The sequence below is a fragment of the Hibiscus syriacus genome, unplaced genomic scaffold (assembly GCF_006381635.1).
Source record: "Hibiscus syriacus cultivar Baekdansim isolate YM2019G1 unplaced genomic scaffold, ASM638163v2 tig00110123_pilon, whole genome shotgun sequence".
Classification (NCBI taxonomy): domain Eukaryota; kingdom Viridiplantae; phylum Streptophyta; class Magnoliopsida; order Malvales; family Malvaceae; genus Hibiscus; species Hibiscus syriacus.
The window spans coordinates 2,341,981-2,367,415 of record NW_024062599.1 but is presented as its reverse complement, the minus strand read 5'-3'; positions in this window follow the sequence as shown (position 1 = coordinate 2,367,415).

The window sequence follows — 25,435 nt, the reverse complement described above, 5'->3', positions numbered from 1 at the left end:
GAAACCATGATGGAGTTCATATTCCACGACTACAAGTGTTACGAAAAAGAAAAAATATTTGTAGCAATACATGGACTCATTAACAAGGCACTATTTTGGAGTGTACAAGTTGTACGCAGAAAGCATCCAATCTATTCCTAGAATGAGCTCAAATATAATATGAGAGAATAACTTTTTCCAAGTTACCACACCTAAGAAAACAGATAAAAACTTCGAAGACTACAACAAGATTATAAATCTGTGGAGTGTTATTATAAAGAGATGGAGTCCTTAATGGGACGAGAAAGGATTTGCGACAAATATTACCATTGTTACTGATTCGTGAAAGGTCTTAATCCAGATATTCGTGATGAACTTGTTAAACAATACTATGTAGATCTTTATGATGCACTATAAAAAACCATCACAATTGAAAGCGAACAACAAAGGAGATATGGGTTCATAGAATAACATCATGGTACTTTAAACCCTTCTACTTCTTCTACTCCAATGAATACATTGCTAGAAAAATAGTAATGAAAGATATCGATCTTTAGTCACTTAGCCTTACACCATTGAAATCAAAAGATGCACTTGAAAATCATGTGATGAAATTTTGTGAGGAGAGTGGAGAAACACAAAAAAAAAACAATGAAAAAAAGGCAAAAAAATTGGTTACTAATTACAAAAGCCAGGAGAATAATGATCCAATGGAGGTGAGTGAACTTAATTATGTGAAGAAAAGAGTGATTGAAAATACATATGTGAGAACAAAATAATTGAGAGAGAACCTTCTTCACAAATAGCCTTGCATTCTTTTCCACTTTAGATGACCACTGGTTTTGATTTCTGACAATAATATTAGACTGCCTGGTACATTTTCTTCATTTATAGAATTTTCGAATGGTGTTAGATGGCCATCTTGAAGGGTTACCACCAGAAAACCTTAATAACTATGTTATATCAGTGATGAATCACAATTTACAAGAATCCAAAGGTAAGTATGTTGTTACTCATTTTAATGATATTCTAACATACTTATACAGCTTATATCACTTGAAGTTGTCATCCATACTAACCATAAATACTTTAAGTGGTTAAAACACTGAGTTTATAAACCACACTCAAGAGACTTCACGGATTATTTGATGAATTTCTTCACATGGTTTTTAAACACTCCTCTCGCCACACAGGAGTAAAACCATGGAGAAAACATATGAATCGATCACAAACAAAGCCAACAGTGGTTGGCACCATAGTGAATTTTAACCAAAACATTGGATTACAAGATTTGTTTGTAAAAGATGATTTCAAGACAACAAGAAATCATTTCCAACAAGGAAGAAACCTCTACTAAAGCGCATAAAGACATATCACATTAATTTGGGTAAGTGTTTTACAAGTTTTCCTTTCAACACATCTAATTCTCTTTCTCTTTGATTTTTATATTCATGGATGAACCCTTTTCTGGAGAGGTGGAATGATACATGCACCAGAGTCTATAATGATAATGCATGCTTCTTTGGACTAATGTTTCTATTTGAACCTATTAGAAGAAGAAAAATCTCATAGATTCAAAACATATATATTTGGTAAGTATAATATGAATGAATTCTTTAAAGATCCTAATGTTTCTCCCTTTGATGTTTCAAATTTGATGTTGAATCTTTTTGAAGAAAGGGGAATGATACATGCACTAGAGTCCATAATGATAATACATGCTTATTTGGACTAATGTTTCTACTTGAACCTATTAGAAGAACAAAGTATCAAAGGTTCAAAGCATATCTATTCAGTAAGTATAATATGAATGAATTTTTTAAAGATCCTAATGTTTCTCCCTTTGGTGTTTTAGATTTTAGGTTGAATCTTTTTGAAGAAAGGAGGAATGGTACATGCATCAAAGTCCATGATGATAACACATTCTTCTTTGGACTTATATCTCTACTCGAACCTATTAAAAGAAAAAGTCTCAAAGATTCAAAGCATATCTATTCGGTAAGTATAATATGAATGAATTCTTTAAAGATCCTAATGTTTCTCCCTTTGAAGTTTTATATTTGAGGTCAAATCTTTTTGAAGAGATGGATGATGATACATGCATCACAAGGATCCTATCCAAGGAAGATGGACTAAAGCTTCCAATTGATCCACACGACCAAGCCTTTGAAAAAAAAACCCAAAATAACAGTACACTTGCGACAACTTTTTTAATGATATCTTGGTGTTTTTTTGTTAACAAGTCATCTCGAGATAGGATTGATTGTATCTTAAGTTTCCAGTAGTTCTTGAATCGCATGAATTCAATATCGGGAACTTAAGATACACTCATTTTAGTGAAAACAACGCATACAGAAATTCCTACACGGGTTTAATACGAGATTTTGTAAATATTATAAATTTTCAAAAATTTATTTATTATTTTTAATATAATTTAATATAAGATGATGCATTATCTTTTAGAATTATATTTATTATTTTACTAGGAATTAAGATCGAGTTAAAACATTATTCTTAGTTTAATATTATTTATTAAGAATTAAAATTAAAACATGTTTAGTTTATTATTATTATATTCATTAGTTCCTTAGGACTTTTGGAACTAATCCATTATATAAATGAGGCTTCATTCATCATTTTAAAATAGATTTCTTTGATTAATAATACAACAAGAGTTAATTTTTGCAAATGTTCATTGCCTTGTGCCTTTGAAGTATTCTTCATCATTAAGTTCTTTCAAGTTCTTCGTGATGGAGATCTTTGCACTCTAGTTTGCCTTCTCATTGTCATTAGGAAGGTTGTTTATAGCAAATTATCGAGTTTTCCTAATTGATTGAGATTAGGAGGGTTCATGGGACATCTATCCTTCATCTTTATCATCATTATCATCAACCCACGACAACTACATCACCATATCCATCTTATTGGCAAAGCTTATACATATATTAGGGAGAGTTTTTCAATTCAAATTATTTCATCATTTATTTATCTTTTTATAATTCTTTTACATATCCATTATATTATAGCACCCTAATTTTTTCTACCCAATTTGTGACACCCCAAAATTTAATTAAAAGAAAGTTGAGGACCAAATTGTAAATTTCTAAAAGTTTGTATCTCGATTTTAGAACCTGTGGGAAGTTCATAGACTTAACATTAATTTATCCCTTTTTTGTTGGAGAAAAATAAAAATTTGGAACCCTTCCCCGTTCGGGAATCAATCCCAAAATTTTCGCCAATTTTAACCCAAACCCCAAACCAAAATCCAACTCCACAATCACCTCTCTGGCCAGCCACCTCCGGCGGAGGTCGAGTGTACCGCCGTCGTCATCAGACTCAGCAACGACCGACGATCCAACCTTGACCCTTAGATCGCCCGTTTAGGCCACCACTCATCGTGTAGAGAGAGAGATTATTCAACAGACCTCCTCGTCGCACTCTGCTCCGGCCGACGGTGCTGGTCACCGTCACCTCCAATCGAAGTGCCAAGCTGTCGCAACCAAAACCCCTCTGTCAATTTCTCGAAAGGAGACGTCGTTTGTCATGGAGAAGCCAAGGAAGCTTCGTCAAAACCCTAGTTGCGCCATACAATTTTCCTTCGATTTCGGTCGTCTCATCCATATTCTCGCCTCACTGCCTACACCATTAGACTCACCGTTATCATTTGCCCAAAATCTAACTGGCGGGTTACCTTGTAATCATTGGTTTCATCCGTCGATCGTCGGTGAGTATTCCAAACCCATTTTAGTATATTTAATCGAGTTATTGATTGATTAATTTTGGTTGGAAATGGTGTATAGTTGCTCGTGGAGTAATCATACGACCGCCTCGAGGCCGTTGTCGCTGTCATGTGTCGCCGTACGTGTGTGGGACTCGTTCCACAACTCTAGTGTCTTCTATAAATAGTCCAGGTTGACCAAACCGACCCAACTCGGTTTGAATCGGCCCTGTTTGACCTAAACCGAGTTAACTTGAACTAAGTAAGCTCGTCCAAGTCAACTCGTTGACTTTGACAAAAAAAAGACAAAATTTTTGAAAAGTCATATTTTATGTTTTTCTTCGTCTCGAGTCTGAATTCGAAGTTTGTTTCCCCAAATTTATGAACCGGTAAGTTGTTTTGTAGTATTTTACCTTCTAATTAGTTCTGTTTTCCGCAATTAAGCCTCATTTCTTATGTAAGTCATGTTTATATGTATCTGAGATATTATTGGACGTTGGATTCAAGATCTAATGTGATTGAATGGAGTTTAAATGTTCGATCTGTGGAGCATAAAAATTGAGGTAATAGATTACTACCTTATGTATAATTTATGGAACATGCTGGTATTGGTTAATGCATAGATGAATAAGTTTGGTTACCTATGTGTAATTAATATATTTCTAAACTTATTCCAAATGCGATGAAAAGTAATTAAATTGAATAAGACTAAGATTACACCTATATGACGCTAGAAGACTGATAAGAAATAAATTTAGGTTCAGTGGTTAATTGATAAAGCAATCAACCTCAGAATCTTTAAATTCTAATTATTTTCGTTAAAAGGTTTAATATTGAAATCACATGGTTAAAAAATTAAAAAATTACCCCTATGAGATAAAAATGGACCAGACTAACCCTGATAGTGAAAGTACCCTAAGAATTCATATTTTAATACGACAAAATATTGATTCGCCTATTAAATTCTAATCTGTTTGGAAAGTCGCTGATAATTAGATCTTAACATCCGAGAAGGTACAAGACCTATAATTTTTTATTTATCAGCAAATAGTTAAAGACTAAAACATCAGGAGCATTAATTATGTTTAAATTGTTTAGAAAAATGAATCAAATGGAAAGGCTGAAGTGTAAAATGACCCAAAGTACCTCAAAGCCCTGGAATGACTAAATACCCTTAAGCTCCAAAATAAACAAATCAACCTCGAATACCAAAATGACTTAGAATTTCTATTTGCTGAGCAAACACCGAAGGTACCTTACATGTATGAATTTCTTGAAATGGCTATATTATATGACCAAGTTAAACTGAATGGAAGAACTGTATGTATCCCAATTGTGGAAACGACTAAATTACTCTGGAAACTCTAAAGTGACAGGGATAAACCTGACTACTAAATGACCTAAGTACTCTCAATGACCTATAATTAAGCGAATATTTGGATAAGTCTGGAAACACTGATGAACTTATATGTTGTATCGTCCATAAGGGTTTTAAACCTCAAATCAAGCGTGTCGACATTTCTTGATACCATTGCAGTACAGTTATGAAATAAATACCATTAGAATACATGTTCGTCTCCCTAAGATCCATTCAACGATGATTCTATAGATGATCAGTTCAAGTAGTATTGTTAGTATTAAAGTGTGAATATCCTTGAAGTGCATCGATTTTACTGATTCACATGATCATAGTGCTGAGATTTGTTCAGTTCGAGCTGACTCGATATCCTGATAAATCGACATGAATCTTAAATACCATAAATCATCGTTTCACTCTTATTAGATTAAATTATTAAGAATTCTCCAAGAACCAAATGTCCAAAATACCCCTGATTTCCTGAATAATGGAATCACTCCTGTCATACCATAAAACTCAAGCAAATCTAACGCAAAAGATTCTGAATACCTTCCTATAACTTAGTGCCTCCGAAAAATATTTGAATATTATATGATCTTGATAAATCACTTCCCGAATGAATGATGAATTCATTAGTTATCCAACCCCCTTTCTTTAGGGATATTGGTTCTGAAATCCTATTAAATTACAAAAGTTTCATGGGTCCCTACCCAATAAATACCAAATACATCTGAAGAATAATTAAATCCTCTAGTGTTCTCCATATGTGACATGTAATTGTTTTACCTATTATAAAACGTGATTTTATGAAATAACGTATTTACTCATGTTTTGATTTACTGTTAATGAACTATGATTACATGATATGTGTTCTATGATTACCTATTTTCCCTGGAAAATATACTCGTTCCTGATTCATAGATCATGGGATCTACAGGTTACTACTTGAACTGTTTTATTGGGAAATTTCTGGGTAGGCTGGAGTATTGAGGTTCAGCTCTGATAAAACTGGTAATTCCTTACGGGCCTAAGGAGACCTTGGGTAGGATTTAAGGCCCCAAGGCACTCCCTTGGGTAAATCATGGGACTGTATATGGTGTATGGGTAGAGGGAAATTATGTGATCTAAATAACTTCATTATCACTTTTACGATATTTTACTGGATCGTACTTTTGATATTAAAGTTACTGCTCAATCTAAATTCTATTTGATACTGTATGGGTAGGATTCTAGAGTATGGAGGTTCATCTCTGATCAAGCTGGTAATTCCTTACAAACCTAAGGAGACCCTTGGGTAGGCCCATAGGCCCCAAGGTATTCCCTTAGGGTGCCTCCTTTGTTGTGTGCTTAGGGTAAGTCCTTATGGATTCAGTTTGGGGAAATTGCATAAAGGTGTTCTATTAGAGGTATTATTGTGGTTTTAAAAAATGTTTTAAACTATTAACATTTTTAAAAGATATATATATATATTACTCTGTTTTGTTGAAACACATTATACATTCTATTCCGATCTCCTGAACTTGGTCCTCTGAATTTTTCCTCTTAATGATATCTCCATGTCTTTTACTCGAAGAAATATTAGCGGAACCTCAGCTCATTCTGAAAGCCTGTAGACGTCTGAATCTATAAGGAAATTTTTATACTTGTCTATTATATGAATGTCCTTCAACATCATTTGGTAGTTCTGTATTACTGAGCTTCCCAAAGCTCAGTTTTACTCACTCTTTATGGTTAAAAGAATTGATACAGTTCTGCTATCAACATCTGTAATGGGAGTTCCTTTGGTTGTGTTGGTAGAGAACGGTATAAGTGTAAATAGGGGCAAGTAGGTCACATAATATTTTTATATTGAGTTTGAAACTTATGTGATTTTAATTTTGTTTGTAATAAATGAATGGTTTTTGAACTTGTATTTTAGCTATAATTATTTTATGATTTTACACGTTTTAACAGAAATTTTAATTTTCCCTGGATTTTTACTATGGTTTCTCCAGTGGCCCTTATGTGACATCCTGGATCAGATCAGGTCACCCCCATCATCTGAAAGTGTTACATTTAGTGGTATCATAGCTTAGATTGAGTCAAGTCTTCTGGGTAGATTGGTCGATCGACTGTCATAGGATATTTGTTATGTATATACCCCTAGATTATGACCGTACTCTTCAACGCCATAACTCTGATCTCAAGTATTCATTATGGAATAAGTATACCAAATATCTTATCTATTATGACTCAATTTGTACAAAAAGGGAATAATGTCAGTATTCGTCCCAATTTTGGAAGCTACCCACAGGTAACGTGGGAGATATTTGTTTGAGAATTTTGACCCGACTACCGACCTGAATTTGAGTTGTTTCCCCCAAATGCTCTGTGATGATAAACTCATAACCAACCTTTATAAGTAATTTTTTAGATTAAAATCTGCTATCCAAGTAGATTGGAGAACAATGTATTCGGTCTAAACCTAAACAAGGTGTTATGCCTCAAAAGATTTTGCATTGATGTACTGAATTGGAAAATTTTGGAATCATGCTTGTTCCAATTTTATAAGTTTGAAACCCAATAAGTGTTGAGCTTTTTCCTCAATGAATTGATCAGTATGAGATTAAATGAAAGGGGATGTGTTCTTGGTAAAAGTGTAAATCTCGAGGTGGTGTGCTCGTATAAAAGAAAATAATTATGTCTACATATTGCACTGAAAGTAAGCAAGTGATATTCTGATTAAGGATTGGTAATTAAGGTTTGTTTGGTTCTACAGGAGAGTTAAGCTTAGATTCTGGAATTTTGACAAAGAAGAGATATGTACATAATTAGTAGGTTAAAGTCTAATAGAGGAATCATATACCTGTAAAGGATACCTGAGAGAATGAAGTTTGGATGGAAGCTCAGTTTCTACATTTTTATGACTTGAGTACATTTTGAGGAAGAATTTTTTTAAGGAGGGGATAATTGTAACACCCCAAAATTCAATTAAAATAAAGTTGAGGACCAAATTAATTTTTTTTTAAAATTTGTATCTCGGTTTTGGAACCTGTGGAAAGTTTAGGGACTTAACCATTATTTATCCCATTTTTCTGGTCAGAGAAAAATAAAAAATTTAGAAACCCCACGGTTCAGGAATCAATCCCAAAATTCCCTCCAATTTTAAATCAAACCCAAACCAAAATCCAACTCCATCATCGCCCCTCCAGCCAGTCACCTCCGGTCGGTGGTCGAGTGCACCGTTGTCGCCATCGGACTTAGCAACAATCGACGATCCAACCCTGACCCTTAGATCGCCTGTTTAGGTTATCGTTCATCGTATACAGAGAGAGATTGTTCGCTAGCCCTCCTCGTCGCTCTCTACTCCGGTCGACGGTGCATGTCATTACGACCTCCATCAAAGTGCCATGCCACTGCGTTCAAAACCCCTCTGTCAATCTGTCGAAATAAGTAGTCGTTTGTTGTGGAGAAGCAGAAGAAAATTCGTAGAAACCCTCACCGTAGCCGCATAGTTTTACTTTGATTCTTATCATCGAGGCCATCTTCTTGCCTCACTGCCTGCATCATTGGACTCACCGTCGTCTTCCACCTAAAACCCAACCTGCAGGTTACCTTGTTGTCACCAGTTTCATCATTCGATGGTCGGTAAGCTTTTCGAACCCATTTTAGTCTATTTAATTAAATTATTGGTTGATTGTTGGGTTTAATTTTTGTTGGAAATGATGTATAGCTGTTCGTTGAGTAATTGACCGACCGTCCCAAGGCCATCGTCATCGTAACAGGCCATCATACGCGTGCAAGACTCGTTCCACAACTCTAGTTTCTTCTAAAACGGTCTAGGTGGACCGAACCAGCCCAACCCATTCTGAACCGGGTCTGTTTGACCTGAACCGAGTCAACCCGAACTGAGTCAACTCATCTGATTGAATTTGTTTGAATCAACCAATTGACTTTGACCGTTGATTGTTAACTTTGACAAAAAAGTCAAAAATTTTGAAAAGTCATATTTTATGTTTTTCGTCATTCTGAGTTCGAATTCGAAGTCTGTTTCCCCAAATTCATACTCGGTAAGCTATTTTTTAGCATTTTACCTTCTGATTTGATTTTACCAAATTCATATTATTGGACGTTGGATTCAAGATTGAGAGTGATCAAATGGAGTTTAAATGTTTGATTGGTGGAGCACAAAAATCGAGCTAATACATTACTACCTTATGTATGCATTATGGATTGGCATTGGTTAATGCATAGATGAATAAGTTTGGTTACCTGTGTGTAATTAACATATTTCTAAACTCATTCCAAATGCAATGAAAAGTAATTAAATTGAATAAGACTTAGATTACACCTATAGGACACTAGAAGACTGATAAGAAATAAATCTAGGTTTAGTGATTAACCGATAAAGCAATCAACCTCAGAATCTTTAAATTATAATTACTTTCGTTAAAAGGTTTAATACCGAAATCACATGGTTAAGAAAATACAAAATTACCCCTATGAGGTAAAAATAGACCAGACTAACCCTGATAATGAAAGTACCCTGAGAGTTTGTATTTTAATCCGATAAACTATTGATTCACCTATTAAATTCCTAATATGTTCAAAAAGTCGATTATAATTAGATCTTAACATCTGTGATGGTACAAGACCTAAATTTTTTATTTATCAGCAAACAACTAAAGACTAAAACATCGGGAGCATTAATTAGGTTGGAATTGTTCAGAAAATTGAATCAAATGGAAAGACAGAAGTGTAAAATGACCCTAAGTACCTCCAATCCCTAGAATGACTAAATACCCTCAATCTCTGAAATGAATAAATCAACCTCGAATACCAAAATAACCTAGAATTTATATTTCCTAAGCGAACACCTGGGGACTGAATTACCGAACGTACCTTACACGTCTGAATTTCTCAAAATGACTATATTATATGACCAAGTTGAACTGAATAGAAGTATTGTTTGTATCTGAATATTGGAAATGATTGAATTACTCTGGAAACTTCGAAGTCATAGGGATAAACTTGACTACTAAAAGACCTAAGCACCCTCAATGACCAAGAATTAAGCGAATGGCTTGGATAAGTCTGGAAATACTGATGAACTTATATGTTGTACCGTCCATAAGAGTTTTGAACCACAAATCAAGCATCTAGACATTTCTTGATACCGTTGCAATACAGAAATGAAATAAATACCATTGGAATACATGTTCGTCTCCCTAAGATCAATTCAACGATGATTCTAAATACGATCAGTTCGAGTTGACTCGAGTTGACTCGATATCTTGATAAATCAACGTGAATCTTAAATACCATGAATCATCATTTCACTCTTATTAGATTAAATTACTAAGAATTATCCAAGAACCAAATGTCCAAAATTTCATGATTTCCTAAATAGTGGAATCACTCCTGTCATACCAGAAATCTCAAGTAACTCTGATGCAAAATATTCTGAATACGTTCTTGATACTTAGTGCCTCCGAAAAATATTGAATACTATAAGATCTTGATAAATCACTTCCCGAATGACTGATGAATCTGTTAGCTATAGGGATCTTGATTCTGAAATCCTATTAAATTACAAAAGTTTCATGGTTCCCTACATGCTAAATACCAAGTACTTAGAAGAATAATTGGATCTTCAAGTGTGTTCCCTATGTGACATGTAATTGTTTTACCTGTTATTAAACGTGATTTTCTGAAATTACGAATTTACTCATGTTTTGATTTATTGTTAATGATCTATGGATACATGATATGTGTTCTTTGATTACCTATTTTCATGGAAAATATAATCGTTCCTGATTTATGGATCATGGAATCTACTGGTTACTACTTGAATTGTTTTATTGGGACATTATCTGGGTAGGCTGAAGTATGGAGTTTCAGCTCTGATCAAGCTGGTAATTCCTTACGGATCTAAGGAGACATTGGGTAGGCTTTAAGGCCCCAAGGCACTCCCCTGGGTAAATCATGGGACTGTATATGGTGTATGGGTGGAGGGCAATTATGTGATATAAATAACTTCATTATCACTCTTACGATATTTTATTGGATCATGATTTTGATATTAAAATTATTGCTCAATCTGAATTCTATTGGTTACTGTATGGGTAGGATTCTTAAGTATGGAGGTTCAGCCTGATCAAGCTGGTAATTCCTTACGGACCTAAGAAGACCCTTGGGTAGGCCCATAGACCCCAAGGTATTCCCTATAGGGTGGCTCCTTTGGTGTGTGCTTAGGGTAAGTCCTTATGGATGCAGTTATGGGGAAACTGCATATAGCTGTACAGTTGGATGGTATTATTGTGGTTTTAAAATATGTTTTAAACTACTAACATTTTTAAAGGATTTATATATTACTCTATTTTATTGGAACACACTAGACATTATATTTCGATCTCCTGAACTTGGTCCTCTGAATGTTTCCTCTAAATTGAAATCTTCATGTCTTTTACTCAAATAAATATCAGTAGAATAACAACTCATCCCGAAAACCAGTAGGCGTCTAAATCTATAAGGAAATTTTTATGCTTGCCTATTATCTGCATGTCCTTCAACATCATTTGATAGTTTTGTATTACTGAGCTTCCCAAAGCTCACTCTTTTACTCACCGTTTCAGGTTAAAAGAATTGATCCAGTTTAGGTATCTACATCTGTAATGGGAGTTCCTTTGGTTGTGTGGCATAGTACGATACAAGTGTAATTAGGGGGCAAGTAGGTTACATTTGATTTTTATAATGAGCCTGAAACTAGTGTGATTTTAATTATGTTTGTAATATATGTATGGTTTCTGAACTTGTATTTTAACTATAAATTGTTTATGATTTTAAACGTTTTAACAGAAATTTTAATTTTTCCTGGATTTTTATTGTGAGTCGCTCCGGTGGCACTAATGTGAGATCTCGGATTGGGTCACCCGCATCGGTGAGAAGGTGTTACACAATTCAAATTGGATTAAAGACGATCAAATATCAGTTTAAGGTGGTTTGCGTGTTAATTCGAGTAGCATTGGAAAAAAAAGTAATTTGTTGAATCTTACGTGTGATGGGAAAAGATGTTAAGAAATTGTGATGTTGAATAACGGGCTTTGATATTCATTTAATTAAAGTCGGGTTTGGTACCATATGGTGATTTTAAACTAAAATATCAGATTTTATTAGGTTTCCAAATTAAATTAAATGACCAAATGTCCAAGTATAAGTCCAATTACAAGTCCATATCAAATACCGAAAGCCCAACTTAAGCCAGACCTGTTACAGACCCATATGTTAACCAACAACCCAAATAAATTCACAATTACATTCATCTTTCACCCATTCCCTTTACCCATTACACAAAGTTCATTTACAACACAACACAATTAACCCATTACCACGAGCCCGTTTATACCAATTTGAACCGAATTGGCCATTACATCAGTCCAACAAAAATAGGCCTAATACAAGGCAAACCCAACATTTGGGGTTTTGTAAACCCTAGTAAGGGTTCACTACATCAATCGCCGCCACTCATAATGCTTCACCTCTAAGCAAGGATACTCCAACAGCCATGTCACTCCAGTGGTCCCAGATGGTGGTCCCCACCCATGATTAACCTCCACCAAATGGTTTATGGTAGGATGGCAGGATTGAACGCTCTTCTTCAGCGAGGATTTGACAGGATCTCATCTCATTATGCACACAAATACACAAAAAAATAAAATTGTAAAAATGATATGGAATTTGTTTGTCATTTTTCAATGTAATTCGGGTTCTATAAAACCAAAACAAATAGTTGTAAAAAGAGAATCTTTCTCCCCCACATTCGAAATAGAGAATCAATAAAAAAAGGATCTTCCCTATTTTTCTAAAAACACATAAATATAACCAATCAATAGAGATTTTTAGGTATTTGTTACCTTTTTGTTCTCTTTACAGTGAGCATTTTTCTTATTTTCAAAATAAAGAAGTGTGGGATCTATGTTTGCCTGAGTCGAGTTTGAAAGTCCATCGATTCAGGGTTTGCTCTAGGGTCTAGGGGGATATCAACTAGTGTTTTAGGATATGGTTTTTGGGAGTTGGTGGAAAGGGCTCTAGATCTAGTCTATCCTAACAGAGGTCATGGAGACGAGTGAAGCCAATTTATGGCGTTTCCCGCGATGGTCGGAGTTGGAAACTGAAAAAACCAAGGTTAGTTTAGGTGTCTAAGGTTCTTTTTTGGGTTCATAGTCGTCAGTTTTGGTGTTTGGAAGGGAGATTGAACATTTTGGGGTCAGTTTGGTTTAGGTCTAAGTCTTTCCAACCACTGCTATCGGTGACTGACAGTGTTATTTAGAGTTTTGGTATGTTGGAGAAAAGAGAGGTAAGGAGAGAGAGTTTACAAAAAAAAGGGGGAGGGTTTGTAAAAGTGGCTAAGGTTTCAAATGGTAGGTTAGAGAGAAAGATAGGCTTTTATATAAAACTTTATGGCCTAATCATTTTTAGGTCCCAAAGGTTTTGCCATGAATTTACAATATGATCAATGGTTGTGTTATTTTGTTTTTTTTCGAGTTTCGAGCCTTGTTTGTCTAAATTTATCATTTTTATTTTTGTTAGTAATTGATAGAGTTTCGAAAAGGAAGAATCACACTTTTGTCCCCCATATTTGCACTTGTTTTTGTATCTTGGTACTAGCGGTTTTTGTTTTTATATGGAATTACAGGGTCCATTTGTGTTATTTTTCTGTTTCATTTTGTCATTTGTTGCTTAGGTTATAAAAATGAAAAATCACGATTAGAGCCCTAGTCTTTTAGCATATTTTTACGTTTTCGTCCCTCATTTTTTCGTTTTATCATTTATTGTAAGTTGGATGCAAAATTTTTCTTTTATTACTTCCCTTTTAGCCACTACATTTTGTAATTTCTTTTGATTTGGATTAACTAAATTTTATTTTAGTTTAGTCACGAATTTCTAGAATTTTAAGTTATTTTGTTTTGAATAGAAACACTAATTTTGTTATTATCTTTCTATTTCTTAAATTTTTTAGGATAAAAATAAAAATGGAATTTTAGCTTTAGGTCACTGGAGTTATGCCATTGTTTTACAATTTGGTCAAAAGATTGTTTTTATTTGTTATTTAGTTTTGAATTAGGGTATTAAATGTGTTATTTTACCTTTTTGTTTATGGTTATTAATTATTAAAGCTTTAAAAAGGAAAATTATGTTTAGATTCCCTTAACTTAGCATTTTTATATTTTAGTCAGTGTGTCCTTATGCCTTTATTTTTTTTCTACTTTTAACCTATTGTATTCTCTTATTTTTAGTTTAGACACTATTATGTTATGTTATTTTAATTCGAATATGTTTTAATTAATTTAATTTTAGTCCTAATTTTCTAAATATTAGGTTTAGATTCCTCTTAGCTTAGTTCTTAACTAGTACACTCTTTTTAAGATCTAGTCCTCGATTTTAGGTTTCTTTAAGAATTAGTCCCTGAACTTTTTAAAATTAGGTAATATTCGATTTGGCACTCGCCTTAATACCCGAAGGTTCATTTCGATTATTCTATTCAATAATTGATTAAGATCAATTAGGATTAATATTAGAGGATCTATTTTAGGCTTATTTTCTGTAACACCCATTTCTTGGATAGGTTTCCATACACAAGTCGCAGGTGTCACGTGTTTTTTAAAAAATCATTTCCTTAATTGTAAAAACATAAAAATTTGTTTCGAAAATAAAACAAAACATTTTTAATATCATAACAATAAAACGTTCATTGTAACATATTACAAAAATTTTAACTTTTTCTTCAGTCCCAATTACATGCCAGCTAATTATCAAATTAGACATATATGTCCTACAGTTACTGATGAGGCAACCTTTGATTGATGATGTCCACTGCACTCCTTACTCTACTAGTCTTTGCTATTTCCTACATGTGAAATCAACACAAGCTAAGTATTTACTTAGTGAGGCATAATATACAAAATGAATTATACTTAAATATAAGCATATCACAAATTATCAAAATATGAATGAAAATCGTATAATTCATATCAATACATCAATTTGACTTGGCGAACCAAATCTTCATTCAAATAGCATGATAAACTATCTTTAGTATGCCCAGGATACCTATCAATCAGTATTTTCTAATTTATCCTTTATTTTGCCCAATGTATGTCAAATGAGAATGCAACGTACATGCATTGCACCGAAGTGCAGAAATAGAAACCAATAAACTCATTATGAATTCCATGAATTGCACACATAGTGCCGAAATGGTCATTCATAAACACATTATGAATACCCTAGGTTGCACATTTAGTGCCGAAAATGCACCGTTATGCATTAAACAAAATTGATCGGTAACTTATATACATAATTGTATATCAAAATGGTAATTCACAAACTCATTATGAATACCATGATTGCACATATAGTGCCGAAAGTACACATAGTATTGATACGAAAATGCACCTTATGCATTAAACAAAACCGGTCGATACCATCATACACGAAGTATATCTAAATGCACCTATGACTCTCAATGCACATACAATGAGCCTTTAATTCAAATTCATAGGTTTAAATATTTATTTATGCAATATTGATAACCATTGCACAACATCAACGTTCATCTATTCATTTTAGATTAGTTCATCTCTAAAACATATTCATAATATCATACCCATAAACATTATGAAAATATATTAAAATACTATAAAACAAACTTTTAACAAAACATTCGAGGTTGACTCGTCGTGAGTCTTCCTCATCTCCTATAAGTACAATAATTGCACTCACCGATATGCTTTAATGATGTCCGACTATTCGACAACTTTATCCTTGCCCTTTTTCTTGCTTGACTCATGAGCTTGGTTACGATCTATACAAGCATCCATAATTACATATACCATACAAATGTTAGTATACTTTCTAACATTTATACTTTTAATAATACTCAAAAGTACTATTATTTTCAATTTCTATTAAAATTCATCCCATCTACAAATTCCATGCTCAATAGTATCGGTACCCCTACTATGGTATCGATACTTCTATACTATGGTACTGATACTCTCTTCGGTATCGATACCATTTTTGCATTCTGGAATCCATACTATCGATACCTTCCTCTTAGTATTGATACCCACAGCAGTATCGATACTACTTGCATCAGTATCGATATTGTTCATCCTAGTTCCTCAAATTTAAACCTATATTATCGGTACTGTTCTTCTAATACCGATACCCTTACCCAAATTTTTCATTTTTCATTTCGATTATTACCCAAATTTCATTTAATTCTCTTACTTTTACCTCTAACAATACCATTAAACGCATCATCACTAAACCCAACTAACATTCCTTCATTAATCTTCATATAACATCTAAAATCTCCAAAGAACACTCCAAACCAAGAATCACACTACTTTTTCATACATTTTTAATCACATCCAAGGCTTCTAATCTCTCATTTACTTCTTTGACAAATCAAATTTACTTGTAAACCTAAATAAAAACTCATATTTCATCATATCAATCAAAAACCCATTTTCTTAAATCTCAAATAATTCAATAATCAATTAGTTTTAATCATCCTTGAACTTTCCTTAAGCCTTTATATCACTTAAGGTTTCAAAACCAGCCCGTAAACTAAAGGAAAAACCAACTTGAAGAAATCTTACCTTTGGCTATAGGGAGAGCACGAGACGAGAAGAAGAAGAAGAAGAATAAGAAGATAACTTATCTTATCCAACTTTCCCCTTTTTAACTCTTAATTATCCCTAATAAAAATGAAATTTAAATCCATTTCCCTATAAAGGACCAAAATTCCCTTTCATTCTTTCATTCTTACTAATTGGTCTTAAACACAATTTCATAAATCATTTCTTATACTTTATCATTTATACAATTTAATCCTCCAAATTTTAAATCCTTTCATTATGGTCACCAACCCGATATTTGGGGTATTACAATTCTCCCCTTAAGAAAATTCGTCCTCGAATTTTAAGACATAGGTATGGAAAATGTTTCCTCATGTCCTTCTATATTTCCCAAGTAGCTTCTTATACTTTATGGTTTTGCCAAAGTACTTTAACTAGAGGAATCTTCTTGTTACGCAGTTCTTTGCTTTCTCGAGCCAATATTCGCATTGGTTCTTCTTCATAAGTTAAATCTGGTTGGATCTCTATTTCCTCTGGTGTGATAATATAGGATGGATCTGATCGATACTTTTTAGCATTGACATGTGAAAAACATTGTGGATCTTATCCATAGCAGGAGGTAAAGATGACTTAATACTTAATCTCTTGTCTCTTTAGATCAACATAAGATTTCTATCGATCAGAGGCTATCTTAAGATTATCTTGGATAACTTTCACTTTCTCCTCCATTTCTTTCATCAAATCCGGGCTAACTAGGTCTTGGTCTTTTAGCTCAAACCAATTTAAGGGTGTTCTGCACTTTCTCCCATTTTAATACTCGTTTGGTAACTATTATTATAAGAAAATTCCACTAAAGACATATATCTTTCCCATGATCCTTTGAACTCAATCACACATGCCCTTAGCATATCCTCCAATACCTGAATAGTTCATTCTGATTGTCCATCTATCTGCGGATGAAAGGTTGTGCTGAAATTCAATCGAGTACCCAAAGTTGTGTGTAATGAATTCCAGAATCTTGAAGTAAACCTTGGGACTCGATCGGATATTATCGATATAGGCACTCCATGCAGCCGAACTATCTCTTTTATATACAATTCTGCATATTTATCCATCGAGTAATATACCCAAACTATAATAAAGTGAGCTGTCTTGGTCAATATGTCTATAATTATCCATATTGAGTCATTTTTACCGGGTGACAAAGGTAGCCCCAAACAAAATCCATTTTAGCTCATTCCCACTTCCACTCAGGAATGAATATCGGTTGTAGTAGTCCGGAAGGCACTTGATGCTCAGCTTTCACTTGCTGACATGTCAGGAATTTTGCAACAAACTCTGATATAACTCTTTTCATACCAGACCACCAATAACAACTCTTTATATCTTGATACATCTTATTCCCGCCTAGGTGCATCGTCAAAACACTATAATGGGCCTCGAGAGAATATATTTCCTTAATTCTTCATTATTTGGAAAGCAAAGTCTTCCACGATAATATAAACATCTGTCAATCCTTATTTCGAAGCCTTTAGCCTCACTTTTTTCTACATGCGCAATTATTGCCAAGCATTTTACATCTTGTCCTTATAGCTCTTTTATCTGATCCACGAGCATCAACTTTACCTTAATCTCAATAATTAAGGCATCATCTTCCTTTAAAGACATATGTACATCCAAAACTCGTAAAGTTGCAAAAGCCTTTCGGCTAACTGCATCTGCTACCACATTAACCTTACCAGGACAATAATCGATGATCAGGTCATAATATTTTAAAGGCTCGATCCATCTTCTCTGCCTCAAGTTCAGTTATTTTTGAGTTAGCAAATACTTTATACTCTTATGATCCATATAAATATGGCACCGCTCACCGTACATATAATAATGCCAAATATTTAAAGCAAGCACAACCGCTGCCAATTCCAAGTCTTATGTCGGGAAATTTCTCTCGTGGTTCTTTAGCTGTCTTTAGGCATAGGCCACAACTTTACCTTCTTGCATAAGTACACATCTCATCCCATTATGAGATGCAACACTAAAGACTACATAGTCTTTACCCGACTCTGGTTGTACAAGCATTGGTGTCTATGTTACAATCATCTCTAACATTTCAAAACTTTTTTGGCATTTCTTCGTCCAAATAAAAGGCACATATTTCCGTAATAATTTAGTTAGCGGCGAAACTAACATTGATAAGTTATTCACGAACTGTCTATAATAACCAGCAAGCCCCAAGAAACTTTAAACTTCAAGAACATTCTTTGGGGGTTTCCAATCCACTATAGCTTGAATCGTTTTGGGATCTACTCTTATGCCTTCTGCGGAGACTATATGACCAAAGAAAGAATATCTGCTAACCAGAATTCACACTTGGAAAATTTGGCATACATCTTCTTCTCTCGAAGAGTCTAAAGAACAACACGAATATGAGCATTATGTTCATCTCTTGACTTGGAATATACCAAAATATCATCGATAAATACCACCACAAATTAATCCAAGTAAGGTTGGAATACTCGGTTCATTAAGTCCATAAATGTTGCAGGAGCATTAGTCAATCCAAATGGCATCACCACAAATTCGTTATATCTATACCGAGTCTGAAAAGTTTTCTTTGATATATCCTCCTCTTTAATCTTTAATTGGTAGTATCCCGACCTTAGGTCTATCTTAGAGAACATTGATGTACATTTCAATTGATCGAATAGATCATCAATCCTTAGAAGAGGATACTTATTTTATCATTACTTTATTTAACTGACGATATTCGATCCATAATTGCATAGACCCGTCATTCTTTTTCACAAAGAGCACATGTGCTCCCCAAGGAGAAACATTGGGTCTGATAAATCTCTTATCAAGTAGCTCTTTCAATTGGGCTTTTAATTCTCTTAACTCTGTTGGAGCCATTCGATATGGAGCCATAGAAATAGGTTTGATACCTGGGTAAACCTGAATCTTGAAGTCCACCTAACGATCTGGAGGTAAACCCGATAATTCTTTCAAAAAAACATCTGAAAACTCCCTAACCATTGGAATATCATCTAATCTCGCTTCATATACTCGAGTGCCTATCACGTTAGCTAGGAAAGCTATACACCCTTTTGACGTCATTTTCTTTGCAGTCATGGCTGATATTATATTGGAGAGTGATTTCGCTTTTTCACCAATCACTACGATTATGAGTCTTCTGCATCCTTTAAAAATAATCGCTTCTTACGAAAATCAACCCATCCATGATATGGAGACAACTAATCCATGCCCAAAATGATTTCAAACTCATCGAAGGGCAACTTCATCAAGTTTACCAGAAACACAACCCCTTGAATCTTTATCGGGCATTTTCTACATACTCGCGTTACTCTCGCACTATGACCCATAGAGTTTACCGCTATCATATCACTAAAAATTGGTTCTAAAGGAATTCTTCTAGCTCTAACCAACTTTGTACTATTGTATGAGTTTTTAGAACCAGGGTCAACCAAAATAAATACAGATTCATCAAAAAAATAGAATGTACCTGTTAAGATCTCCGAGTCATCTCGATCCTCGTTAGTCTTATATTATAAATTCTGGATACTCCCCGAGTCTATTGTCACGGCAACGACTCAGATTATCCTCTAGATCTACCTCTTCCTCTGCTTCTATTAGAAGCTGCCACCAATCTCTCAGATTGTGCTGAATTATCCCCGAATTTCTTAGGTTAGTTTCGGGCATAGTGACCAGTTTCATCACACTGTAAACAAGCTCAACTGAGAAGTCTACATACTCCACGGGTGAAATTTTCCACATGTCTGACATAGAGTAGTTCTCTCTCCAAATGCTCTACCCGAGCTAGCAGCAAAAGAATGTGATTGGTTAGTTTTCTGTGAAGTTGTAGCAGAACCATATCTATTAGTATATTTGGAACTCGAGCCCTTACCTCTCTTAGCATGATGGGATGTTAAAGACGTTTCAAATATTTTTTTCGTCTGCATACTCTGCTCCACTGCTAGAGTCTCCTCTTGAGCTCTTTCAATAGCCATAGATTGGTTTATAACTTCTTGCAGGCTAGGTAAGTTTAAAGCCAACATCATCTCTTTCAACTTTGGCCTTAAACCTTCGATGAACCAATCACGTCGAGCTTTGTTATTGGAAACTACCTCAGTAGCAAAATGTCTCAGTTTATTGTACTCAGCCTCGTACTCATGTACTGCTCTATCACTGTGTTTCAAATTAAGGAACTTCAGTAGCATCGTCTGCCTAAACTGCTCACCAATGTACTTGTTCTTAAATTCCTCCTCAAAGAATTGTCAGGTCATTTGCTCCGATCGTGCATACATCATAGTATTTGACCACCATACTCCAGTTAATCCTCGAAGAAAAGATACAGCTCCACCTAGCTTTTCAGAATTCGAGTAGTGGAGACTTTCAAGCATTACCGTAACATCTTTTAGCCATAAATCAGCCTCCATAGGACCTTCACCCTCTTCTCCCCTGAACTCAGGAGCTCTCAAACTTTTCAGCTCTTTTGGGATCAACATCTACGGTGCTGGAGGAGCAGGTGGTACCGGAGGAGGTTGTAACCGAGTTAAAATGGCATCGAGAGCTTGCATAAAAGCTCCAAACTCTGGCACATGCATACCCTGATGTGTAGACACACTAGCGTTTTCATATGGAATTAGATGCTCACTATTAGCTTTATAGCTCTCGCTACCCGATCATTCTCTAATTTCTTGTTCAGTCGCTCTTCGTGAGTTCGAAGATTCCCGACATCTAATATGACATACATAAAATAACCCTCAAGTTAGTAAGGAGTGACATCAATCATATTCTAACTATACCATATCAGTAACCTTGACTATCTTAGTGGCATGTAACCCTTTTAAAAGCCAAATAAAACCAGTTCAGCTGAAAATCGACTAAACTTGTAGCTTTGATACCAATAATGTAACACCTATTTCTTGGATACATTTCCGTACACAAGTCACAGGTGTCACATAGCTTTTAAACAACATTTCCTTAATTGTAAACATATAAAAATTTGTTTCGAAAATAAAACAAAACATTTTTAATATCATAATAATAAAACGTCCATTGTAACATATTACAAAAAATTAACTTTAATACATTCTAGAGCATTTGCTTCAGTCCTAATTACATGCCAACTAATTATCAAATTAGACATAAATGTCCTACAGTTACTGATGAGGCAACCTTTGATTGATGATGTCCATTGCACTCCTTACTCCACTAGTCTTTGCTATTTCCTACATGTGAAATCAACACATTCTAAGTATTTACTTAGTGGGGCATAGTAATACAAAATAAATTATACTTAAATATAAGCATATCACAAATTATCAAAATATGAATGAAAATCATATAATTCATATCAATATATCAATTTGACTTGGCAAACCAAATCTTTATTCAAATAGCATGATAAACTATCTTTAGTATGTCCAGCATACCTATCAATTAGTATTTTCTAATTTATCCTTTATTTTTCCCAATGTATGTAAAATGAGAATGCAAGGTACATGCATTGCACCGAAATGCTGAAATGGAAATCCATAAACTCATTATGAATTCCATGAATTGCACATATAGTTTCGAAATGGTCATTCATAAACGCATTATGAATACCATGGGTTGCACATTTAGTGCCAAAAATGCACCGTTATGCATTAAACAAAATCGATCGATAACTTATATACATAATTGTATATCGAAATGGTAATTCACAAACTCGTTATGAATACCATGATTGCACATACAGTGTCAAAAGTACACTTAGTACTGATACAAAAATGCACCATTATGCATTAAACAAAATTGATCGATACCATCATACACGAAGTATGTCTAAATGCACCTATGAATCTCAAAACACATACAATGGACTTTTATGTCAAATTCACAGATTTAAACATTTATTTCTGCAATATCGATAACCATTGAACAACATCAACGTTCATCTATTCATTTTAGAGTAGTTCATAGTCTAAAACGTATTCATAATATCATTCCCATAAACATAATGAAAATATATTAACATAATGTAAAACATACTTTTAACAAAACATTCGAGGTTGACTCGTCGCGAGTCTTCCTCATCTCATATAAGTACAATAATTTCACTCACCTGATATGCCTTACTATTATATTTTAATGATGTTTGAATATTCGACAACTTTATTCTTGCCCTTTTTCTTGCTTGACTCAGGAGCTTGGTTACGATCTACACAAGCTTCCATAATTACACATACCATACAAATTTAGTATACTTTCTAACATTTATACTTTTAATAATACTCAAAAGTACTATTATTTTTAATTTCTATTAAAATTCATCCTATTTAAAAATTCTAGGCCCAATAGTATCGGTACCCCTACTATGGTATCAATACTTCTATTATATGGTATCGATACTCCCTTTAGTATCGATACCATTTTTTCATATTGGAATCCATAGTATGGATACCTTCATCTTAATACCGATACCCACAGTAGTATCTATACTACTTGCATCAGTATCGATATTGTTTATCCTAGTTCCTCAAATTTAAACCTATAATATCGATATTGTTCTTCCAGTACTGATAACCTTACCCAATTTTTTCATTTTGATTATTACCCAAATTTCATTTAATTCTCTTACTTTTACCTCCAACAATACCATTAAACTCATCATCACTAAACCCAACTAACATTCCTTCATTAATCTTCCTATAACATCTAAAATCTCCAAAGAACACTTAAAACCAAAATCACACTACTTTTTCATACATGTTTTTAATCACTGATAACCTTACCCAATTTTTTCATTTTGATTATTACCCAAATTCATTTAATTCTCTTACTTTTACCTCCAACAATACCATTAAACTCATCATCACTAAACCCAACTAACATTCCTTCATTAATCTTCCTATAACATCTAAAATCTCCAAAGAACACTTAAAACCAAAATCACTACTTTTTCATACATGTTTTTAATCGCATCCAAGGTTTCTAATCTCTCTTTTACTTCTTTGACAAGTCAAATTATTGTAAACCTCAATAAAAACTCATATTTCATCATATCACTCAAAAACTCATTTTCTTAAATCTCAAATAATTCACTAATCAATTAGTTTTAATCATCCTTGAACTTTCCTTAAGCCTCTATATCACTTAAGGTTTCAAAACCAGCCCATAAACTAAAGGAAAAACCAACTTGAAGAAATCTTACCTTTGGCTATGGGGAGAGCACGAGACAAGAAGAAGGAGAAGAAGAATATAACTTATCTTATCCAACTTTCCCCTTTTAACTCTTAATTATCCCTAGTAAAAATGAATTTTAAATTCATTTCCTTCTAAAGGACCAAAATACCCTTTCATTCTTTCAATCTTACTAATTGGTCTTAAACACAATTTCCTAAATCATTTCTTATACTTTATCATTTATACAATTTAATCCTCCAAGTTTTAAATCCTTTCACTAGGGTCACCAACTTGATATTTAGGGTATTACATTTTCACTCTATTTCTTTAATTTAGGTAATATTCGATTTAGCCCTCTCCTTAATGCCCGAGGGTCCATTTCAACAGTTCGATTCAATAACTGATTAAAATCAAATATGGTTAATATTAGAGCCTCCATTTTAGGCTAATTTTCACTTTAGTCTTTTAATTTAAGGAATATTCAATTTGTCTCTTGCCTTAATGCCCGAGGGTCCATTTCGACTATTCGATTAAATAATTGATTATAATTAAATAGGGTTAATATTAGATACTACATTCCTAGGATTAATCCTCTAGGTTCTTTAAATTACATAATTTAACACTTTAAGTTATAGGGAAACCTTAATTAACCCAGTTAGCATAATTAGATTCAACAATGAGTTATTTGATTGAATTTCGATTTCAAAAATAAGGCAATGTTCATTTACCAAGAAGTTAACAGTGTATCTTCCGCATATATGCCTGAGGTGACTAATGTTGATTGCCAAAGTAATTCAACATCCTTTTCAAAACCATACATAATGATTTTTCAATCTTTAAGGTAATGTTTTTTATTAGGATCAATAACGAAACTTTCACAAAAATGCTCGAGGGTGGTCGTTATTGGTCTTGGTAAACTAACACCATCTTCAATATTTCTATACATGGTGGATTTTAAATTAAATAAAACATCAAACTCAAAATATCCAATTTGAAGTATAAGGTAATTGACCAAGTACCAATTTCTGGGCGATGTGGGAGTGTTAATCCTTCCCCATGCGTAACTAACTCTCAAACCCAATTTTTAATTTTTAGAGACCAAAATTTGGTATGTTTTATAAAATAAAATAGTTTTATTAAAATTACTCAATTTTAATTGTTCCAATCGCACCTTAAAAACGATCGGTGGAGACTCTCATCTTTTTATTAAAATATATTTCCAAAAACCTCATCATCGTAACTAGTCAGCTTTCTCCCAAAGGCCCGGTTGTGACAGCTTGGCGACTCCACTGGGGATTTTTTTTAAAACATAAATAGATAGTCGAGAAACGAGTTGGTTACCCTATATTTTAAATTTTGAAATTTTGAGTTCAATTTTATTTAATTTACAATTCACCTTGTTTTTTTATAACAAAACAAGATTTTCTCTCTCGTTAATGCTTTCACTTGTTTGAATATTAATAGGACTACTGCATATCATAGCTTTATACTCAAGCTTTTTCATGTTTCACTTAAGTAAGGGAAAATGCCGCACTACCGAGGAATGCTGGTTTTTCTCGTGTAGGTCTG